Source organism: Pelophylax lessonae (genome assembly GCF_965119305.1).
Source record: "Pelophylax lessonae genome assembly, chromosome: 9".
Lineage (NCBI taxonomy): Eukaryota > Metazoa > Chordata > Amphibia > Anura > Ranidae > Pelophylax > Pelophylax lessonae.
The window spans coordinates 146,070,385-146,094,347 of NC_138776.1; the positions used below are offsets into that span (position 1 = coordinate 146,070,385).

General features: G+C 41.9%; 1 protein-coding gene across 1 annotated transcript in view; it reads right to left on the reverse strand.

Annotated features, from left to right (window-relative positions):
- Nucleotides 1-23,963, reverse strand: part of LRRC20 (leucine rich repeat containing 20) — a 607,086-nt gene that overhangs the window by 210,187 nt on the left and 372,936 nt on the right. The gene's annotated exons all lie outside the window — the stretch shown is intronic.

A 23,963-nucleotide genomic window follows, 5' to 3' on the forward strand; every position in this document is an offset into this window, starting at 1 on the left:
AATTTTGTTTTAAAAAAATTGAGAGTGCCAGTTGTATAAAAATGTCAACTTCACACTCTCAATCACGAAAAGAAATTTTTATAAAGTAAATTTGGTTGCATGAAAAATCCAGAATCTTAGAGACTTTCTTCACAAATTTTTTGAGCACTATTAATATATTTTTTTCTCTATTTATTATATGTGAATATAATTTATTGGTGGAGATATTAAGCATTTTTATAATACTTCATAATTTATTGAAAAATCAAGGTCAGCATTTGCACTTTAATTAAGTTTATGCACTATATGCACTATTTAGGTATATGCACTAATAAGCACTTTTTTGTCTGTTGCACCTAAATAATAATATTATATTTATATAATTTATATACTATCAAATATTTGGGACATAAATTATTAATAAGCAACTTGATATTTAATAAGCATACTTTTAATGCACGTGTCTCACATATAATATTGCCTATATATTTTTTATATATGATTTTTATAAAACGGATAAACGGAAATACGGCCCGGATGACACAAGTGTCATCCGTGTCCGTAAAAAAAAAACTGCCGGAGCGGAACAAAAAACGGTCCGCTCCGTGTGAAAGGACCCTTAACCACTTTACCACCGGAGGATTTTGCTGTCTTCCGTCCAGGCCACTTTTTGCGATTCGGCGCTGTGCGACTTCAACTGACAATTGCGCGGTCGTGCGACGCCGTACCCAAACTAAATTTACGTCCTTTTTTTCCCACAAACAGAGCTTTCTTTTGGTGGTATTTGATCACCTGTGCGATTTTTACTTTTTGCGCTATAAACAAAAAAAGAGCGTTTATTTTGAAAAAATAACAATATTTTTAACATTTTTTTATATGAAATTCCCCCCAAAAAAGATGTAAAAACCAATTTTTTAAAAAAATTTTGGCCAATTTGTTTTCTGCTACCTATGTTTGGTAAAAAAAATCGCAATAAGCGTATTTTGATTGGTTTGCGCAAAAGCTATTGCGTTTACTAACAAAGGGAAAGATTTCTGTCATTTTTGGTGTTTTTTTTTTAACGCGTAATGGCGGCGATCTGCGATTTTTTTTGTGGGACTGCGACATTGCGGCGGACAGATCGGACCCTTGACTGACATTTTTGACACTTTTGGGGGTACCAGTGACATTACTGCAGTAATCAGTGCTATATATATGCACTGTTACTGTAAAAATGACACTGGCAGGGAAGGGGTTAATTTTATTGGAGAGGGAGGGGTTAATGTATGCCTGGTGCTTACTGACGTGTAGGTGGGGAGGTGACTGAGTGAGTCATGGACGGATCGGATGTCCAGCTATGCTGAACAGTCCGATCTGTCACTCCCTGTCACTATGGAGATCCGCCCGCTGTGTTTACACACAGCGGACGGATCTCCAGACTCGATCCCCGACGATCGGGTAAGAGCAGCGGCGATCGCCGCTGCTCCTCCCCTGGCCCGACTCCCGCTGTGAATGAAAACAGCGGGAGCGAGCCTCCGGCGGCGCGCAAGCGCCGCCCAGAAGGGGGAGTGTCTGACGACGTTAATACTACGTCGTCAGACGATAACAAACTACTTTGCCGCAGTAGTACTACCGTACTCAGACGGCAAGTGGTTAAAGAGCTAAAAATCTACGATCTCTATCTCACATGCAAACAAATAAACTACCAGCATGTCTTTGGAATGTGGGTGGAAACCCATGCAAGTATAAGGTACACATGCAAACTGCATGCAGAAAGAATCATGGCATGGATTCAAACTGAGAATTCCAGTGCAAGGCAGAAGTGCTAACAATTAAGCCATGCTGCTTATTATCTTCTGTAGCATTTATGTTTTATTCATATACCTTATATTTGTAAAACTGCAAATAAGTAGAGAGGTTTTAAAAAGATTAGGAGAATTAACAAGTTCTGAAAATATACATATAAGATCTGTGGTTTCCACACAGTCTAATGTTTTATGCAACAGAGTTAAATTACTATGTTTAGTCTGCTTTTTTATGAAAAAAAAAAAAAAAAGAAAAGAAATAAGTGTTTCATAAAAAGTCTTATTCATTTTTGGGGTTTAGAATAGATATACTTTGAGCTACAGAGACTGCCACTCAGTGAACCTCTTCCTCATCTTCCACTGATTCTGCTCTGATACCGATTTTACATTTCTGCGAAATGTGTGCATTTACGTATTGACCAGACATCTATGGTGACAGCATTTCTTTGTGAAACAATTGGATCAACCAGGAAAAAACATTTAGGAGGCTAAATTTTTTGACCCTTTGAGATCTGCAGCATCTGAAAACATGCATGTCTGCAGATGCTGTAGAATGATTAATACTGGATGGAAATCATTTAATGTCTATGTATAGCCCAAGTTTGCTTATCCCTTGAATAGTAAATTCAGAATGGTGGAGTTTTTGAAATACTTTTTGATTGGTTGAAACTGATCGTTAGCATTTGTTACTTCAGTGTGAAGAATCCCTTTATTTTTTTTAAAAAACTTCTTCCTATTCCAGCTATTTAAAAAATAGAATAACAAATTATCTCCAACTCTCACATACTGTATATAAATGGGGGAAGGGGGGGGGGGGGTGGCAACCTCATAAAATGTCAATGCCAGCACGGGGAGCAAATCTAATCATGGATGAAGTCAATTTAGGACCATGCATTAACAAGTGCTGGGTTAAGCAACCTTTTGAGCACAGTGTGTCAAAATTTTGTTTTAAAAAAATTGAGAGTGCCAGTTGTATAAAAATGTCAACTTCACACTCTCAATCACGAAAAGAAATTTTTATAAAGTAAATTTGGTTGCATGAAAAATCCAGAATCTTAGAGACTTTCTTCACAAATTTTTTGAGCACTATTAATATATTTTTTTCTCTATTTATTATATGTGAATATAATTTATTGGTGGAGATATTAAGCATTTTTATAATACTTCATAATTTATTGAAAAATCAAGGTCAGCATTTGCACTTTAATTAAGTTTATGCACTATATGCACTATTTAGGTATATGCACTAATAAGCACTTTTTTGTCTGTTGCACCTAAATAATAATATTATATTTATATAATTTATATACTATCAAATATTTGGGACATAAATTATTAATAAGCACCTTGATATTTAATAAGCATACTTTTAATGCACGTGTCTCACATATAATATTGCCTATATATTTTTTATATATGATTTTTATAAAATACGTGACCAACTATTATTTATATCCAGCCAAAAGATCACCAGCGCCTCTTTACCCATTTTTATATTCATTTCAGATGAGCCCCAATTCCTGGACCTTTACACCCCAGATCAGTCCAAATTTCTGCACCTTCACTCCTCGGTTCAGCCCAAATTCCTGCACCTTTAAACCGCCAAACACCCCAATTCCAGTACCTTCACACCTCAGATCACCCCAATTCCTACACCTTCGCACCTCAGATCACCCAATTCCTGCATCTTCACAGCTCTAGTCAGCTCCAATTCCTGCACCTTCACACCTCAGATCAGCCCAATTCCTGTACCTTCATCTCAAATCCCCCCAATTCCTACACCTTCACACCACAGAGCAACAATTACTGCACATTCACACCTCAGAGCAACATAATTACTGCACCTTCACACCTCAGATTATCGAAACATAGAAACATAGAATGTGTCGGCAGATAAGAACCATTTGGCCCATCTAGTCTGCCCAATATATCTGAATCCTATGAATAGTCCCTGGCCCTATCTTATATGAAGGATAGCCTTATGCCTATCCCATGCATGCTTAAACTCCTTCACTGTATTTGCAGCTACCACTTCTGCAGGAAGGTTATTCCATGCATCCACTACTCTCTCAGTAAAGTAATACTTCCTCATATTACTTTTAAACCTTTGCCCCTCTAATTTAAAACTGTGTCCTCTTGTGGTAGTTTTTCTTCTTTTAAATATGCTCTCCTCCTTTACCGAGTTGATTCCCTTTATGTATTTAAAAGTTTCTATCATATCCCCTCTGTCTCTTCTTTCTTCCAAGCTATACATGTTAAGGTCCTTTAACCTTTCCTGGTAAGTTTTTTCCTGCAATCCATGTACTAGTTTAGTAGCTCTTCTCTGAACTCTCTCTAGAGTATCTATATCCATTCTCCAATTCCTGCACCTTCACACCTCAGATTAACATAATTCTTGTACCTTCACTTCTCAGATCAGTTCCAATTCCTGGGCCTTCACACCTCAGATCTCCAATTCCTGCACCTTCGCACCTCTGATCAGCCCTAATTCCTGCACCTTCACACCTCAGATCAGCCCAATTTCCATCCGCATCTTCACACCTCAAATAATACCTAATTCCTGCACCTTCACACCTCGGATAAATCCTAATCCCTGCATCTTCACATCCCAGATCAGCCCCAGTTCCTGCACCATCACGCCTCATATCTGCTGCGATTTCTGCACATTAACACCTATACCCCCTTGCAAATCTATCCCACCTGTGTACCCCCATTTCATCTGTTTCCCCACTGTAACCCCCTGCTCTTCCCACCACTGTACCCCCCTGTCATCAGTCCCACCATTGCTCCCCCATCATCTGTCCCACCACTGTACCCTTGTCATCTGTCCCACCACTGTAACCCCCTTGTCATCTGTCCCATCACTGTACCCCTAGCACATCTGTTCCCTTGCTGTACCCCCCTACAAATCTGCCTCACTGCTGTACCTCCCTGCTCTTCTTTTCTACAACTGTATCCTCCTCTTCTTTTCCACCACTGTACCTCCTGCATATCTGTCCCACCACTGTACCGCTTTTCTCATCTGCCCCACTGCTGTACCCCCTTTGTCATCTGCCCCACTACTGTACCCCCTTCTCATTTTCTCTACTGCTCTACCCCCTTTCCCATCTGCCCCCCACTGTACCTCTTTTCTTATCTTTCTCACCTCTTTACCCCCCTTATCGGCCCCACCACTGTGCCCTCCCTTCTCATGTGCCCCACCACTCTACCTCTTTTCTCATCTTCCTCACCGCTGTACCCCCTTATCTTCCCCACCACTGTGCCCTCCCTTCTCATCTGCCCCACCACTGTACCCCCTTTCTCATCTGCTCCACTGCTGTACTCCCTTATTATGTGTCCCAGGCAAGGATGTGGCAGAGTTTTTCCATGTGTCCTCTCCACCCAAAATTAAAAAGACCAGTGTGGTAGAATAGCAGCAGCAACAGCAACAGCAAATAAAAATAAAAAAAAACTGGGCTCTGACTATTTTAACAAAGTTCCAAGAAGCTCAAAGTTATTTCTATAAACTTTCACTTGATTGCTATTTTTCAGCCACAGTGATATCCCTTGACTGCCTGCCATCTTTTTTCTCATATAGGATGGGGCTAGCAGGTCTGTGATTGGCCTTTTCAGTGGCTATTCACAGTCCTTGTCACCGTGGAAAAAGGGACCCGCCCCCTAGAAGAACGGCACCCAATCTTCTCCCCATCACAGAAGCTGGATGGATCATTACTGTGGTTTGGAGTAACAATCACAGCAGCAGAAAAGTGGTAGAACCTAATAGTGTTTCCCATGTTGTACAAGGTGTGTGAGTACAGTGCCCCCCCCTCCCAGTGCCACTGCGGGTCAGGGAATTGGAGATGGGCGTGCGCTTGCGTGGCAGCAGCTGTGTCTCACTGACACTTCCCTGCGCTGCTCGGCAGATAAAAATGGAGTCACATGCCAACAAAAACGTGACGTGTGTCGAAGGTTGCTAAACCCCAAACAGATGTTTGAAGCTGTAAGGGGGCTTTCCATATATAATGTCAACACTTTACTAAATTTCATAGGACAATTTCTAATGCCACATACCCTTTGTATATTTTTTTATATTAAAAATTGCCACTGCATTCTACCTATTAGCAACATGCAGGCTACAAAAAAGTGGTGACCACACCTGCCTTAAAGCATGCTGGACAGGCTACAAGAAAAAAGCCTTCACGTGCGCATTATAAAGACTTTATCAAGATGTCCTCCTTTTCTGGACAAATGTGGTCTATTTAAAAAATACAGGGACAGTTGTAAGCTTGGCTGATATGGTGCCATCATCCCCCTCCTACAAAAGCTACGATGGACACTATGATGGCCACTTCAATAGACTCTTTCTAAACAGTTAGTGAGACTCAGTTACCTGGGAGCCAGGAATTAGCAGTCAACTTCCAGTTAGCACTGCAACCTACAGAAAAGTACTGTGACAGGTATTCAAGGTCCACCATTCATATGCAATCACCTGTGAAATCACGTTAAGCATGCCTTGGCTATATTTCAAGCAGAGCTGTCTCAAAGGATTCTGATCTAGGCTATCAAAGATCTGCAGCCACTTTATTAGCTGAACTGGAGAGACTACACAGATCTAGGATATCCAGCTAGTCACAGAGTCAGACTTAAGATTCCCAAACAAAAAGAAAAGAGAAAAAAATACAGGAAAACCAAGGCAAAAAACCCTGAATCAAGAAGCTCTGTGAAAGGAATCTTTGCTTTTTGGTTGCTAGGAAAAAAAAAAACGTAGCATTCTAGGAGAGGTGGAATTTAACCAATAGGTGGTGTCAGTGCCTTAGATTGCCTGTATTGCACACCTAGCTTCCTCCTGCAGGATATAAATATAAGTAACACAATATAAACACACTATATACCCACACATTTCATTATTAAAGCAGTGTCTCTCAAAGATAAAGAGAAAAAAACGTTTACAGCTTGTATAACAGTGTAAATGTGAATGGTTAGTCTTACAAGGTCTCAGGTTTGAATGGGGAGCAGGTGTGTTAAATTTGGTGTTATCGCTCTAACTCTCTCATACCGATCACTGGAAGTTCAACATGGCACCTCATGGGAAAGAAGTCTCTGAGAATTGATGCTCTACATAAAGATGGCCTAGGCTAAAAGAACTACAGTAGTTTAACAGGACAGGTTCCACTCAGAACAGGCCAAGCCATGGTCCACCAAAGAAGTTGAGTGCACCTGCTCAGCATAATACTCAAAGGTTGTCTTTGGGAAATAGATAATTGAGTACTGCCAGCATTTATGCAGAGTTTGAAGGGGTGGGGGGTCAGCTTGTCAGTGCTCAGACCATACGCTGCACACTGTATCAAATTAGTCTGCATTGCTGTCGCCCCGCAAGGAAGCCTTTTCTAAAGATGATGCACAAGAAAGCCCGCAAACAGTTTGTTGAAGACAAGCAGATTAAGGACATGGATTACTGGAACCATGTCCTGTGGTCTGATGAGATTAAGATAAACTTATTTGGTTCAGATGGTGTCAAGCGTGTATGGCAGCAACCAAGTGAAGAGTACAAAGACAGGTGTGTCTTGCCTAAAGTCAAGCATGGTGGTGGGAGTGTCATGTTCTGGGGCTGCATGAGTGCAGTGAGTGTCACTGGGGAGCTACAGTTCATTGAGGGAACCATAAATGCCAACATGTACTGTGACGTACTGAAGCAAAGCATGACATAAGAACGACCCCAAACACACCTCCAAGATGACCACTGCCTTGTTAAAAAGCTGAGGGTAAAGGGAATGGACTGGCCAAGCATGTCTCCAGACCTAAACCCTATTGAGCATCTGTGGTGCATCCTCAAACAGAAGGTGGAGGAGCGCAAGGTCTCTAACATCCACCAGCTCCGTGGAGGAGTGGAAGAGGACTCCAGTGGCAACCTGTGAAGCTCTGGTGAACTCCATTAAGGCAGTGCTGGAAAATAATGGTGGCCACACAAAATATTGACACCTTTGGCCCAATTTGAACATTTTAATTTAGGGGTGTACTTCCATTGCCAGCAGTTTGGGCATTAATGACTGTGTGCTGAGTTATTTTGAGGGGACAGCAAATTCACACTGTTATACAAGCTGTACACCCACTACTTTACATTGTAGCAAAGTGTCATTTCTTCAGTGTTGTCACATGAAAATATATAATAAAATATTTACAAAAATGTGAGGGGTGTACTCACTTTTGTGAGATACTGTACTTTAATGGCATCCCAGTCTTAGTCCATAGGGTTTAATATTGAGTTGGCCCATCCTTTGTAGCTATAACAGCTTCAACTCTTCTGGAAAGGCTGTCCACAAGGTTTAGGAGTGTGTCTATGGGAAGGTTTGACCATTCTTTCAGAAGCGCATTTGTGAGGTCAGGCCCTGATGTGGACGAGAAGGCCTGGCTTGCAGTCTCCGCTCTAATTCATTCCATCCTATCGGGTTGAGGTCAGGACTCTGTGGAGGCCAGTCAAGTTCCTTCACCCAAAACACGCTCATCCATGTTTTTATGGACCTTGCTTTGTGCACTGGTCCGAATTGTTTGGTGGAAGGGGGATTATGGTGTGGGGTTGTATTTCAGTGGATGGGCTTGGCCCCTTAGTTCCAGTGAAGTGAAGTCATAAGGCGTCAGCATACCAAGACATTTTGGGCCATTTCCTGTTCCCAACTTTGTGGGAATAGTTTGGGAATGGCCCCTTCCTGTTCCAACATGACTGCGCACCAGTGAACAAACAAGGTCCATAAAGACGTAGATGAGCGAGTTTGGGGTGGAGGAACTTGACTGGCCTGCATAGATTCCTGACCTCAACCCGATAGAACACCTTTGTGATGAATTTGAGCAGAGACTGTGAGCCAACCCTTCTCGTCCACATCAGTGCCTGACATCACAAATGTGCTTCTGGAAGAATAGTAAAACATTTCCACAGACAAACTCCTAAACTTTGTGGACAGCCTACCCAGAAGACTTGAAGCTGTTAAAGCTGCAAAGGGTGGGCCAACTAAATATTGAACTTTGCAGACTAAGACTGGGATGCCATTAAAGTTCATTTGCGTGTAAAGGCAGGCACTCCAATACTTTTGGTAATATAGTGTATACCATACTAAGCTAGACTTCATAAACTTCATACCCATTTACAAAGAAAATTTGTTCTGTCTAAAATCTGTATTTGCTTTCACTGCGTATATTATGGCGAAGTAGTTTACTGTCTGCAATGCAGACTGAGGTAGTGATAGTCCCTCACAGAAAAGAAACTCTTACACGATATAACATTTTAAATGCTCCAGAGAGGCCTTTTTCCAAGACTTTGATCAACAGTTGCTTTGACCAAAGTTTCAGACCTCACAATATAAAAGGATGTATATACCCAATAGCCTTTTGTCAGTGTGTTGGGAGGGACAGCTGACAAGTGGTGAGCTGCTTGCTTTGAGTGCACTCTGAAAGGCTGGAGGAGCCAGAAGCGCTGGCAGGCGACCCCAGAAAAAGAGGATCAGGGCTGCTCTGTGCAAAACCATTGCACAGAGCAGGTAAGTTTTTTTTTTTTTAAAGAAATTTCAATATTTAAAGTAAAAGTTTACCAGTATTGTGCATTCTATTTAAAGGTATTGTAAAGGCAGCAGGTTTTTTTTTTTAATCTTAATGCATTCTATGCATTAGGATAAAAAACCTTCTGTGTGCAGCAGCCCCCCTCAGCCCTCCTAATACTTACCTGAGCCCATCTTTATCCAGCGATGTTGCAGGATTTTCTCAGCAGTCCGGGACTCCCCTCCTCATTGGCTGAGACAGCAGCATGGCGCGATCGGCTCCCGCTGCTGTCAATCAAAGTCAGTCAGCCAATCAGAAGAGAGAGAGAGGGGGTGGGGGCGGGTCGCAGTCCCATGTCTGAATGGACAAAGGGAGCTGTGATTCGGCTCTGGTGCCCCCACAGCAAGCTGCTTGCTGTGGGGGCACTCAACAAGAGGGAAGGGCCAGGGGAGCCAAAGTGGGACCTGAGAAGAGGAGGATCAAGGCCACTCTGTGCAAAACCAATTGCACAGAGAGGGTAAGTATACCAAGTTTGTTTTTTGTTTTTTGTCTTTAAACGAGACTTTACAATTAGTTTAAAACTAATTATATCCATGCAAAAAAAGTTGCTGCCTAAATTACTACTTTAATATAAATAGATTTTAATCCCGCCCCCAAACACTCTTTATGTAGCTTCCTGTATGACTCCCAATTAAAATAGTCAACATATCTTGCTTCTGAGTAATGAACAAATGGAGTTTTACACACAAACCGCAGAATAGAAAACATACATTTTTACATTAAAGAGTAAATAGTTATAACACTATGCCTTAAAATTATAGGTCAAAGGAATAACTAATTTCTAACATTTACAAATATATGTACACAATTAATGAGCTTTCAAGCTGCAGATACAGAGATAAAGGGCCGGATTTAAAGAAACTGCAGCTTCAAACATCTATGACGTGTTTCAGTTTCGCCGCGTTCAAATCAATTAACTGGCGCTGCGGCGAATTGGCGAGTAAAACAGCAATAATGAATTCCGCCGTCAGCGGGATTCACTTACGATCGCGGCTTCGCCAATTCGCAAACTTATGTCTTCGTGCTTATAGCAGTTTCACATAGCGATGTGGGCTAGTGGATTAGTGCACACATCACATGTCTGTAATTCATCTCCCTCTGCTGTAGGTTCGAGGCTTACCATCTCCACCTACTTTTTTTATTTTCTTTTTTTGTTTCTATTGCTAAAATGTAACGGATTACATCATATATATTGCTAAATAATGTTACACTCAGAAGCGCTTGCAAGCTTACACCATTTTAAGTGTTTTTTTGATCTTGTCTGTGTGTCGAATCGATCTTATGAAGGAAAGTACCAAAGGCAAGTGACCAAACCCCTACCCTACTTCAGGGCAAGATGAAACCTCACAATTTTACCATGGTCTTCTTCCCACATTCCATACAATGTTTAGTTCTTTAGCTATATGTGCTTTTTAGCCTTAACACACTCCTTTTTTTCCACCATACAGCTTTATTCTGCACAATAGCTAAGTGCTTTGCAACTTCACTGCAGTTCACAACGTCATGGGTTCAAATCACATCACTACACTTGGGATCTCTTTTCACCCTCATTTTTTTAAACAGTTTTTTTAAACTATCTTGAATTTGGGGGGGGGGGGGGGTGTCCTACCCAAATTTCAAGCACATCAATGGAAACAACACAATTTTGATTTTATGAGTGTGGTCCTAGTTTTATCGAGATGCAATTCTTTACATATTTACCATGGTTCTTACAATTTCTTGACCAATAAACATAGGTGTCTGATATTGGACTCTCTCCATATTTCAACAACACAGACCCTCATAGTCCAACACTACATTTGCCTCACACCTCAACACAACACTGTCACATCCCTACTCTACATTACAACCCCTCACATCACCAGTACAAGCAGCATGCAAAGTGCAAAACTCCGGCCTTGGCAGCTTAATGGGCCATACACTAACAATTTGTCTAGACTTTTTCCTATAGACTTAACCAAACCATATAATATAAGCTCAAACCTCAACACTTTCAATTTGGATGCAATCAGGCAGGCCCTTGCACTACATAGAAAATGTCAATCTGAAGGATAAAGTCTTCTCTAAATCTTACAGTGTGGATGGCCCTTTTGTCTGTAGGCACCCACACAAAACAAAAAAACACATGTTCAATTCTAATGTATTTATTTATTTGAGAATGACAGCAGAAGGAGGGATGCAGCAAAAGAATATTGTCACTCTCCAGTCCGTGTGCCTTTACAGCGCCAGACCACGATCTTTGCTCCATGGCTACGGGATTCTGATGTCTTCCACAACTTCCGGCAGAGTTCAGAATCCATTCTGCACCTCTACCAGCTCATAGGGGACAGGCATGGCAAGTTTGCTGGTCAGCTTCCAAGCCACTTTCGAAGTTCCAGGGTGTTCATGTTGGTCATTGGCCATGTGCCTTACCAAATATCCACTGACCACAAAAGAAAATGAGTGGAGTCCATCAAGGTGGGTTTCTACCACCTACACCCGCAAGCAGTACCACTCCTGGAAAAATAAAACAAAGGATAAGACATTTCATAATGAAAATCACATCTTAATGCCTGTTTGCATTCTGAACTTCATTTAATTTCGACATCACGAGTGAAATAACACATTTTATGCCAACTTACACAAACCAGAAATCATTAATGTAAACATTTGAATACACACCTGTGACGCCAGACAGCCCATCACCACAGGCTTCCCATGGTACGTGCCATGATTCCAAGATGTTGATGTTCTGGAAAATTACAACACCATAAGATACCAAGCAGCCGTTCATGTTATCAATAACTACACAGGTGGCATAGACACAAATAAACACCTGCCAGCTCTTCTCAGCCCTTTACACTATTCACAATACCAACATGTTTATGGTTAGAGGTGCATGTTTTTGCTCAAGTAACACAATTTTACCAATGTTGACTACACTTTATCTACAATGGCAAGTGTCATTGGCAGATGATAATCACCCTCTGTCTCCCTGTGAGTGGCACCTCTGCTAACTAGCTAATTAATACACATGCCCTATCTTGACCGGTTACAGTACTTACATGTAAAGTGGCTAGCAACCAGGGTATTCCGGGTGGCCATACCGGCAGCGGTGCTCCGCCGCCTGGGGGCCGCCGGCTGACGGACCTCTGGCTCCCTCTCCTCCGTCAGCTCCCAAGAATCATCCCGGGCAACGCACATGTTGTGCAACACGCAGCACGCCAGGATGATCTTGGAAGCCTTTGTAGGAGAGTACAGGAGTTCACCCCCAGGCCGGGCCAAGCAGAGAAACCGGGACTTGAGAAGACCTATGGTCAACTCAATGATACTCCGGCTTCTCCGCAAGGCCCTGTTGTAATTCCTCTCTGCTGGGCCCTGGGGGTACCTGATTGGAGCCATCAGCCACGTCAGCTGCGGGTAACCAGCATCCCCTGAAAAATAAGAAAAATATACATTAGTTCTTCCTATCATGTGACTTTAGATGACTCCTCAAAATGGGAGACAATTAGGCATTTTACTAAACAACCTGCTCGTCTGTTTGCAAAAAATCATATGAAACATCTCAACTCTGTCTAACTGCCTAAATCACTAATACAAATGGGAAAAAGGACACACAAAGTGGTGGGTTTCTCTTGCAAGTTCCAACTTGGCCCCTATTTTGTTCCTATTACATTAGCCTAGGTCTTACTTCTGGAATATATCTGCAACTAGAGTGAGGAAACCAATATTGACTCACTTATGCAAAGTACTTTGGGGATATGGCAATACCATTGGAATCATTTGTAGGTTTTCTTTGGGTGGCTAGAGGACACCATTTACACATTGGTTAACCACCTTCATTGGACTCAAAGACAACTTTGCAAATCTTTCTTTTGTGAGCTGCTAAGCTGCTGATCTGGTTGTGTGTGAACAGCCTGACAACTCCTAACACATCCATTTTAGGTAGGCTTTGCTTAAATCAGGGTGTACACCAATGTAGCTTATTCCTATGTCTATGTAATCTTACAGTTTATGTTGTTAAGACAAAATACTTTACCAATAAGCCACCCTTCGGGCATTTGTCCACTTTCAAACACCTCGTACAGAGTACTTGTTCTTAACATACTGGAATCATGGTACGACCCTGGGTGACCAGTGTTGACACTCATGATGCGCTGTTTGGCGTCACACACTAATTGGACGTTCACGGAGTGGTACTGCTTGCGGTTCCGGTATTCACTTTCGTGGCTCCTTGGGGGCCTAATGGCTATGTGGGTGCCATCGATTGCCCCTAGGATTTGCGGCATGTGTGCCCGCCGGTAGAAACCCAACTTGACTTCATTCCACTCATTTTCATTCTGTGGCCAGTGGATAAAATTGGGCACTATATCCACTATGGCATTAATGACCAACATGAACACCCTTGAAACTGTGGGCTGGCTAATGCCCATGATACTTCCCGAAGTGGCTTGGAAGCTGCCACGCCCTAAAATATACAAAGTGGCCAGCAATCTGGCCATGCCGGGCACCGCATGGCCGCGCTGTGTGTCCGGGTCAATTTTCTCTGCTATGAGCTGGTAGAGGTGTAGAATAGTTCCTCGCTCGAGCCGGAACTTCCTCCTGACATCAGAATCCCGCAGCTTGTCCAAATAGATCCTTGGAGCAAAAATGCGTGGCTGGCGAGGTAAGGGCACACGGACTGGAGGTGCTGCTGCTGGAGGTGCTGCTGCTGCTGCTGCAGCTTCCCCACCTTCTGCTGCCTCCTGTGCCAGGGCCTCCTCAAACAAGGCACCGATAAATGCCAGCATTGCACCATCTAATGCGTCTGGGATATCGTCCTCCATTTTGAACGCGCAAATTCGCGAATTCGCAGATATATATAGAAACGGCCGCTAATTATCACACCTGTGAGCCAGCTATAAAAGGAGCACATGGCCAATATGGCTGCTGGATGTTATAGATCGATGTTTCTTATGTGCTAGCAAGACCCTGTGACCCACAACCTACATTATCTGGAGGTAAGACAATTGTATCTCTCTCTCCCAAAAAAAAGGAAGGAGAGAATTTGTACTTATCTTGGGTGTGCTTAAGTTGTCTATGGTGAATCCCCTCCAACCCACAATAGCTTGGGAACCCCTCAAGTGTCTTTTAATCATTGGCAGTTGGCCCCATGTGCATGTGGTTTGGACATGTGTTTTCTCATGTTTGTTAAAGGTGTGCAGTCTAGATTTGGCATCTAAACCTGCCCCCTTACCTTCCCAGCTTCCAAAGACACCATTTTTGCTTTCCTGATAACTGTAATTTATTATGTGCACGTATGTAGGTCATGCGATTTCTCATGTATGTTTAATGTTTGCAGCCTCCTTTTGCCTATAAAGGATTACACCACCCCCCCTCCACCAAGTCTGTTTGTGCCATTAGGTAAGTGTTTGGAGGGCCTTGTGTGATTTGTACCCATATGCGTTTTCTTATGTGTTTTTTTTTTTCCATTTCTTTGCAGCCTCTTCTGCTCTTTGCCACCACCACCACCACCACCACTGTGTTTGTGCCATTAGGTAAGTGTTTGGAGGGCCTCGTGTGATTTGTACCCATATGCGTTTTCTTATGTGTTTTTTTTTTTCCATTTCTTTGCAACCTCTTCTGCTTTTTTGGCCACCACCACCACCACTGTGTTTGTGCCATTAGGTAAGTGTTTGGAGGGCCTCGTGTGATTTGTACCCATATGCGTTTTCTTATGTGTTTTTTTTTTCCATTTCTTTGCAGCCTCTTCTGCTCTTTGCCACCACCACCACCACCACCACCACCACCACTGTGTTTGTGCCATTAGGTAAGTGTTTGGAGGGCCTCGTGTGATTTGTACCCATATGCGTTTTCTTATGTGTTTTTTTTTTCCTTTTCTTTGCAGCCTCTTCTGCTCTTTGCCACCACCACCACCACCACCACCACCACCACTGTGTTTGTGCCATTAGGTAAGTGTTTGGAGGGCCTCGTGTGATTTGTACCCCTATGCGTTTTCTTATGTGTTTTTTTTTTCCATTTCTTTGCAGCCTCTTCTGCTCTTTGCCACCACCACCACCACCACCACTGTGTTTGTGCCATTAGGTAAGTGTTTGGAGGGCCTCGTGTGATTTGTACCCATATGCGTTTTCTTATGTGTTTTTTTTTTCCATTTCTTTGCAGCCTCTTCTGCTCTTTGCCACCACCACCACCACCACCACTGTGTTTGTGCCATTAGGTAAGTGTTTGGAGGGCCTCGTGTGATTTGTACCCATATGCGTTTTCTTATGTGTTTTTTTTTTTCCATTTCTTTGCAACCTCTTCTGCTTTTTTTGCCACCACCACCACCACCGTGTTTGTGCCATTAGGTAAGTGTTTGGAGGGCCTCGTGTGATTTGTACCCATATGCGTTTTCTTATGTGTTTTTTTTTTCCTTTTCTTTGCAGCCTCTTCTGCTCTTTGCCCACTACTACCACCACCACCACCACCAAGTCTGTTTGTGCCATTAGGTAAGTGTGTTCTGTAACTGTTCACTAATTATACTGTATATGAAGAGCAATCTGCAAATCCTGTTTTTTCTGTTTTCTCTTTTGTCATTTCAGATTTAGGAGTTTGGGGCTCTTTGCTGCTGCTGGACAGCCAGATTCTCTGCCCACCTCGTGCTCCCATGGCCCCACCCACTGGAAGGATGAGAAGGGGCAGGGTGGCCAGGGGGGCCAGGGGGGGCAGGGGGGGCAGGGTGGGCAGATCGTCTGGCTCTGGTGTGAGGGAGGCTCCAGCTGTATCCATGAGGGAGTCCACCATCCCCATCCCGGAGGAGGAAGCCGGGGGAGGTGTTAACACACCAAGTGGACAAGCTGGCTCTTCTGACAGTAGTCCTGGAGCGGGTCCGTCCACCAGAGTCAGCTTGTCCACATTACCCCGGCTTCCCCGTTTCACCCACAATCAGTGCTGTGCCCTGGTCCACGCCTATATGGCCAGATATCAGGCGATACATGGGACCAGGGCCGCGTCTTACTCAGTAACAGAGAAGAACAGATTGTGGGATGAAATCCGGGATGCTGTAAATGCACTGGGTGAAGCACCTCGCCACCGTGACAGTGTGCGGAAGAAGGTCAACGACATCTGTGGGTCCGTTCGGAAGAAGCTAATTGCATGGGCTGCGGAGGGTCTTTATGACCGTCAAGGTCGGCTGGATGAACGTGCACGAAGTTCTCTCTGGGATTATCAATTACCTTTCTTGAACATCATAGGACCCGATACCATCTTTCCCAGAGAGGACTTAGATTCGGATGCTTTGCACCGAGGTAGGATATTATCTTGGATGTCAATTGTGTGAGTTGTTTGGAAAAGATTAACTACTATCCTATGTGTGACATTAAGAGAATGTGATACTTGCCCTTCCAATTGTCCTTTTTTTGTTTTCCCCAACCTGGAATTTGTTCATCTGTAGCACGGATCTCAGCCCCTCCACAGCCCATGCAGCTTGGCGAACCAGACGGACTCACAGGTGTTGACATCAGTGCTGACCCTCCTCCTGGTAGGTCCAATATCATACTGTGCCAAACAATGTAGATGTTTTTTTTTTTCCAAGATAGCTCATATTGCTATGTCCTTTACAGAAGATCCGCAGCAGGGAACACACCCAGTGCAGCTAGGCCTGGAGGAAGGTGTTGGTATGTCTAGTCAAATAATGTTTTTTTGAATCTTATTAACCCCATTAACACACATGTTTTTTCTTATGAAAGAGTGTTGCCTTTTAGATGTTTACCCTGCAAAACACAGTTGACAGCATTAATGGGTGCCGTCATTAGTAGGCAGACCAAGCCTTCTTAACCTTTGGGAGGGTTTAGCAAGTGTCCTATGAGCCCAGGAAAGCACTTTTGAATGTTTGGCCTCAATGCTTCATTCATGAAGCTAGGAGGGCAATCTGGCCATAATCATTACTGACTAAGGTTATGTACTAAACATGTTTTTTTTTTTTTGTTTTTAACCACTTTACAACCGGAGGATTTTGCTGTCTTCCGTCCAGGCCACTTTTTGCGATTCGGCGCTGTGCGACTTCAACTGACAATTGCGCGGTCGTGCGACGCCGTACCCAAACTAAATTTACGTCCTTTTTCTCCCACAAACAGAGCTTTCTTTTGGTGGTATTTGATCACCTGTGCGATTTTTACTTTTTGCGCTATAAACAAAAAAAGAGCGTTTATTTTGAAAAAATAACAATATTTTTCACATTTTTTTATATGAAATTCCCCCCAAAAAAGATGTAAAAACCAATTTTTTTAAAAGTTTTTTGCCAATTTGTTTTATGCTACATATGTTTGGTAAAAAAAATCGCAATAAGCGTATTTTGATTGGTTTGCGCAAAAGTTATTGCGTTTACTAACAAAGGGAAAGATTTCTGTCATTTTTGGTGTTTTTTTTTTAACGCGTAATGGCGGCGATCTGCGATTTTTTTTGCGGGACTGCGACATTGCGGCGGACAGACCGGACCCCTGACTGACATTTTTGACACTTTTGGGGGTACCAGTGACATTACTGCAGTAATCAGTGCTATATATATGCACTGTTACTGTAAAAATGACACTGGCAGGGAAGGGGTTAATTTTATTGGAGAGGGAGGGGTTAATGTATGCCTGGTGCTTACTGACGTGTAGGGGGGGAGGTGACTGAGTGATTCATGGACAGATCGGATGTCCAGCTATGCTGAACAGTCCGATCTGTCACTCCCTGTCACTATGGAGATCCGCCCGCTGTGTTTACACACAGCGGGCGGATCTCCAGACTCGATCCCCGACGATCGGGTAAGAGCAGCGGCGATCGCCGCTGCTCCTCCCCTGGCCCGACTCCCGCTGTGAATGAAAACAGCGGGAGCGAGCCTCCGGCGGCGCGCAAGCGCCGCCCAGAAGGGGAGGAGTCCAGTCACGTTAATACTACGTGACTGGACGGGAACGAGCCACTCTGCCGCAGTAGTATTCCCGTAAGCGGTAGTAAAGTGGTTAAAAGAACATCAGGCCCCTCTTGACGTTGCAGCTGGAGTTGGATCAGGAGCTGGCGACGATTCTGCATCCAGTGCTGTGGTATGTGATATAAGGGAACAAGGTGCACATGTAACATTTCAATGGTAGCATTGATTTTGGACTAGATGTGGCTTACATTGTGTGTGTTAAATTAGTGCTATGACATTCTGACGATGCACCAGCACAACAAGAGTTCTATCTTGAACATCAGGGAATTATGTTATAATTTGGTGTGCCACTAATGTTCCCAAAACATCCAGGATCTTTAAAGTCCGGCCCGTCTTTGATTTTCCAGGTCCAAATTCATGGGTATCGTTTGGTTGGGTTGTCCTGTAGCCGATTGATGGCAAGATTTTAGACAACATACGTAGATGTATAAAGTCATTGGTGTAGTAACAGATTTACCAAAAGCATAAACAACCTACCACACCAGGGTTAATTGGGAACACCTTCATGTTGAATCTTTTTTGCCTTTGTCATATTAGTCATACCAATATAATATGTACCCATTATCAGAAGTGTTGCTAGCTTGGATAATCTTACAATGAACAAGTACTCATTAGAAGCACATCAAACTTTTCAACGTTCTGCTTGGGGTGTTAAGTTGTCAAACTAATCTGAAATATTTAGGCATGATGTTTGATAATGATTTGGTCTATTTCTTCTGCTTTCAGGTAGCCTTAGATGCAGAGGGATTGTCACCTACCCAACTTCGTCCATCTATGCTGGATGTAGCCGAGAGGCTGCTTGATGAGTATCAGGTCCAAAATGAGTTAAGGAGGCGTACTCAGCAATCTACTGAGGCAGTACGTCTGCTCGGGCTCATACAGGAATCTGTAGCAACAATGGTACAGGTTCACCAGGATATGTTACAGGTTCAACAGGATATGCGTAACAGCTTGGTAAGTTTAGCAGACCAGCATCAACGGGATCGGCAAAGTGTTGACACTCAGGTGCTGGCCACACGCCAATGCCTGTTTGGATCTGAAGATGCCCCATTGGCAGAGCCCTCCCAAACATCTCACTCACCTGCCACTGCAGGTTGTGGTAGTGGGAGGGTAATGCCAGTGTTGGCCACTTGTCAGGCAGCTGGGGATGGGACAATTCCTCCTGTAGCCACTCCTAGCACTTCACACTCCGTTCGGACTCCCACACCCCTCAATGAGCAATCCTCCTGCACAACCTCAATGCGCACTGGTTCCACAGTACCCCTTCCACCTGACTACATTCCCTCCACACCTTTATCACTTCACTCCTCCCCAGGCCGTTCTTCTTTTTTGTCACCAATGCGACATGTCGTTTGCCCCCGCACCGTGGACCACAACAAACAATCAACCACCACTCCCCACACATCTTCACAACCCTTGCACCACCAGCAGCATCAAATAGCCTTGGAGCAGCAACGATCCCATCTCATGGTAATGGCACACGTTGCCCAAATGCTTAGGCTGACCCCAGAGCAGATGACACTATTGGCAGAACATCTTCTGTCTGGGACATTTCCAACGTTCAACACCCTGCATCATCAGCAGCCTCAGACACAAGATATGATCCTAATGGGCCACTTGAGCACAACTCTACAGTTAACCCCAGACCAGATGGAACTATTGGCCCACCATTTGATGGCAGGAAACTTAACAGTGCTCACCACACTGCTTCAGGCACCACCACCAACTTGATTTTTTGTTTTTTTGTTTAATTTGGTTTAGTTTTGTTAATGATTTACATTGGCCAATTTGTTGGGCCATTTTTTTTTTAATTTGAGGGTGGCACAATATGATTTATTATAGTGCTTCTTTTGGGGATGAAATAAAATTTTATGCAAAATGATTAGTTTGTGTTTGCTCTTTGGTTTTTTAGGAGTGTTGGTGGCCAAGTAATGGCCCTGGTTAATGTAGGCATTTATACACACGTGCTTCTCTATCTCCAAACATATGATTTCATGTAAATTTAGATAACTCAATGTTCACATAACGACCCAAGAAAAGGTCTCCCTTCAAATGTAGCTTCAAAACAAGTCTCAAGGCTAACATAAACCAAAGCCAACATACTAACAATTACAGACCACACCACTCAACTAAACAAATACAACACAAAAGACATTCGATGTGTACACCAAAAAGAAAACTTGGGTAATAAAATAAATGTTTTAATAACACATGTGGGTGTCTACCAACTGTAGCGTACAAAAAATATATTACAATATATAATAGAATGAACTAAATTGCCAATGTAACATTTGTGTTGCAAAGAGCAACATACTTAAATTTAATTTAGATAAACATTTTAAACATTTTTTATGTTTTGACATCATTTTTTGGAAGGTTTTCACAAAAACAATTCTTTTTTGTAAACATTTGTGGTTTTGTCGTTTGCCCTAAAAACAACAAGGCTTTTTTGTAAACATTTGTGGTTTTGTCGTTTGCCCTAAAAACAACAAGGCTTTTTTGTAAACATTTTTGGTTTAGTTTGTTACCAAAAACAACAAGGCTTTTTTGTAAACATTTTTGGTTTAGTTTGTTACCAAAAACAACAAGGCTTTTTTGTAAACATTTTTGGTTTAGTTTGTTACCAAAAACAACAAGGCTTTTTTGTAAACATTTTTGGTTTAGTTTGTTACCAAAAACAACAAGGCTTTTTTGTAAACATTTTTGGTTTTTTCCGTTGCCAAAAACAACAAGGCTTTTTTGTAAACATTTTTGGTTTAGTTTGTTACCAAAAACAACAAGGCTTTTTTGTAAACATTTTTGGTTTAGTTTGTTACCAAAAACAACAAGGCTTTTTTGTAAACATTTTTGGTTTTTTCCGTTGCCAAAAACAACAAGGCTTTTTTGTAAACATTTTTGGTTTAGTTTGTTACCAAAAACAACAAGGCTTTTTTGTAAACATTTTTGGTTTAGTTTGTTACCAAAAACAACAAGGCTTTTTTGTAAACATTTTTGGTTTAGTTTGTTACCAAAAACAACAAGGCTTTTTTGTAAACATTTTTGGTTTAGTTTGTTACCAAAAACAACAAGGCTTTTTTGTAAACATTTTTGGTTTAGTTTGTTACCAAAAACAACAAGGCTTTTTTGTAAACATTTTTGGTTTTTTCCGTTGCCAAAAACAACAAGGCTTTTTTGTAAACATTTTTTTTTTTGGTTGCCAAAAACAAGGCTTTTTTTGTTTTTTTGGGTCCCAAAAAAAGGGTTTTTTTTTAATTTTTATATTTTTTTTGGTTGCCAAAAACAAGGCTTTTTTTGTTTTTTTTTGTTTTTTTGGGTCCCAAAAAAAGGGTTTTTTTTTAATTTTTATATTTTTTTTTGGTTGCCAAAAACAAGGCTTTTTTTGTTTTTTTTGTTTTTTTGGGTCCCAAAAAATGGGTTTTTTTTTAATTTTTATATTTTTTTTGGTTGCCAAAAACAAGGCTTTTTTTGTTTTTTTTTGTTTTTTTGGGTCCCAAAAAAAGGGTTTTTTTTTAATTTTTATATTTTTTTTGGTTGCCAAAAACAAGGCTTTTTTTGTTTTTTTTGTTTTTTTGGGTCCCAAAAAATGGGTTTTTTTTTAATTTTTATATTTTTTTTGGTTGCCAAAAACAAGGCTTTTTTTGTTTTTTTTTGTTTTTTTGGGTCCCAAAAAAAGGTTTTTTTTTTAATTTTTATATTTTTTTTGGTTGCCAAAAACAAGGCTTTTTTTGTTTTTTTGGGTCCCAAAAAATGGGTTTTTTTTTAATTTTTATATTTTTTTTGGTTGCCAAAAACAAGGCTTTTTTTGTTTTTTTTTGTTTTTTTGGGTCCCAAAAAAAGGGTTTTTTTTTAATTTTTATATTTTTTTTGGTTGCCAAAAACAAGGCTTTTTTTGTTTTTTTTGTTTTTTTGGGTCCCAAAAAATGGGTTTTTTTTTAATTTTTATATTTTTTTTGGTTGCCAAAAACAAGGCTTTTTTTGTTTTTTTTTGTTTTTTTGGGTCCCAAAAAAAAGGGTTTTTTTTTAAACTTTTTTTGATTTTTTTGTTAGATTTTTGTTTATAATGGGCAACAATTACAAATGTGACATTTCTTTGTGTTGCAACGTGCAACATAAGTAAACAAACAAAAAAAAAAAATACTAGGATCTTTTTAAAGGTGTGACATTCCTAACGAATGGCTCCTTAGGGTCTGGATCCACGCCACAAAGGTGTTCCAAATAGAGAATTCGGTCTCCGCACCACCTCATGTAATCCAGGAGGACCTCGTAGGTGAGGTGGGTGTGCCCTGGGTAGAAAAAAACATGACAATTAGTTTTAGGCAAAATGATCCAAACAAGGATTGTAATTAATGTGCCTCAACAAATATGCTTAGGAGTCTATTGGTTGGCTTTTATCAACACTCTGAAGCAAATATGCTAAATTGCTGTTGTAAACCTTAAACTCAAACTTTCACAGCAAATTGTTCAAAAGGTTACATAAGATGGCTTGGAATGTTAGTAGCAGTTCCACCAAAGCTAAGTAAAATGCTTTTCTGCATGTAAACACAAGCAATCATTTTGAAGAATGTAAGGTGTTTTGGGTTCAATTGGTCAACACGATACATGTGCACACATTTATCTCTATCACCATTGGAATCTGTGGAGCGTTCTCTCTCCCTCTTACTGTCTATAGATTGAACCTGACACATAGTAGAGACTCACCCTTAGGAATTTTGAGGGCCAGTTCTGGACGGAGCAGATGTGTCTGCTCCCCTGATCTCCTTTCCGCCATCCCAGCTGTGTTAAGAGAGAAGAAAAAGTTTATCAACAAATGGACTCACGCTAACTGTAGGTTACGCAGTCATGAAAACGCTCTAACACCCACTCATTACCCCTCCACATTTCCCTGAAAGTTTTATTTAGACATTGATATGGTGGTGATGCAGATTTGTACAGTGCAAGCGTCATTCTTCTGGGTGAAGCTTGTAGCGTTAAGGATACGTACTCCCTGCTTTTGTGCTGATTGTGTTTTTCTGATGTTTTTGGTGCCTCAGCCCTGCCTGTTCTAAGTGTTGGAAACATATCATTTTGGGAGGGCTGCGGAAAACTAATCAGGTTAGACTTACACTCTCTAGGTTTTTGGGGACAAGAGAAATAACAATCCTCCTTTTTACATGGCCCCTGTACACACCTCTAGGCACCTCCCTCCTGTTGTTTGACCCCACAGCAGGCAGCTTGCTATGGAGGCACATGAGATGAAGCCAAGCACCCTGTGCCTGTTCAGGCACTAGGCTGTGAGCCAGCCTTGCCCCCCTCCCTTCCAATGGTCTCAATGATTAGGAGTGACAGCATCAGGAGGCAATATTGGCATGCTGTCACCTCAGTTAAGGAGGAGGGGGAGTCTGTTCCAGACAAGTATTAGTGCAAAAATTTGGACCGTAAAAAATGGTCCCAGTAAGTCTTAGGGGGAATATGCACACCTATCACTTGGAATACTAATGCATAGAATGCATTCACATAAAGAACCCGCTGCCTTTAGAACAACTTGAAGCCTGAGCGGGGACATACACAGTTAGCATTTCTCCACTTACTAAGTAGACACATTACTGGAAAAGCACACAACTTACCATCATCAGGTTTTTTTGGGGCCCCTGAAGTGGATGGCGTGGCTGGCTCTGGAGAAACTGCACAAAAAGAACACAAATTGTGAACTGGAATGTGGTACATTA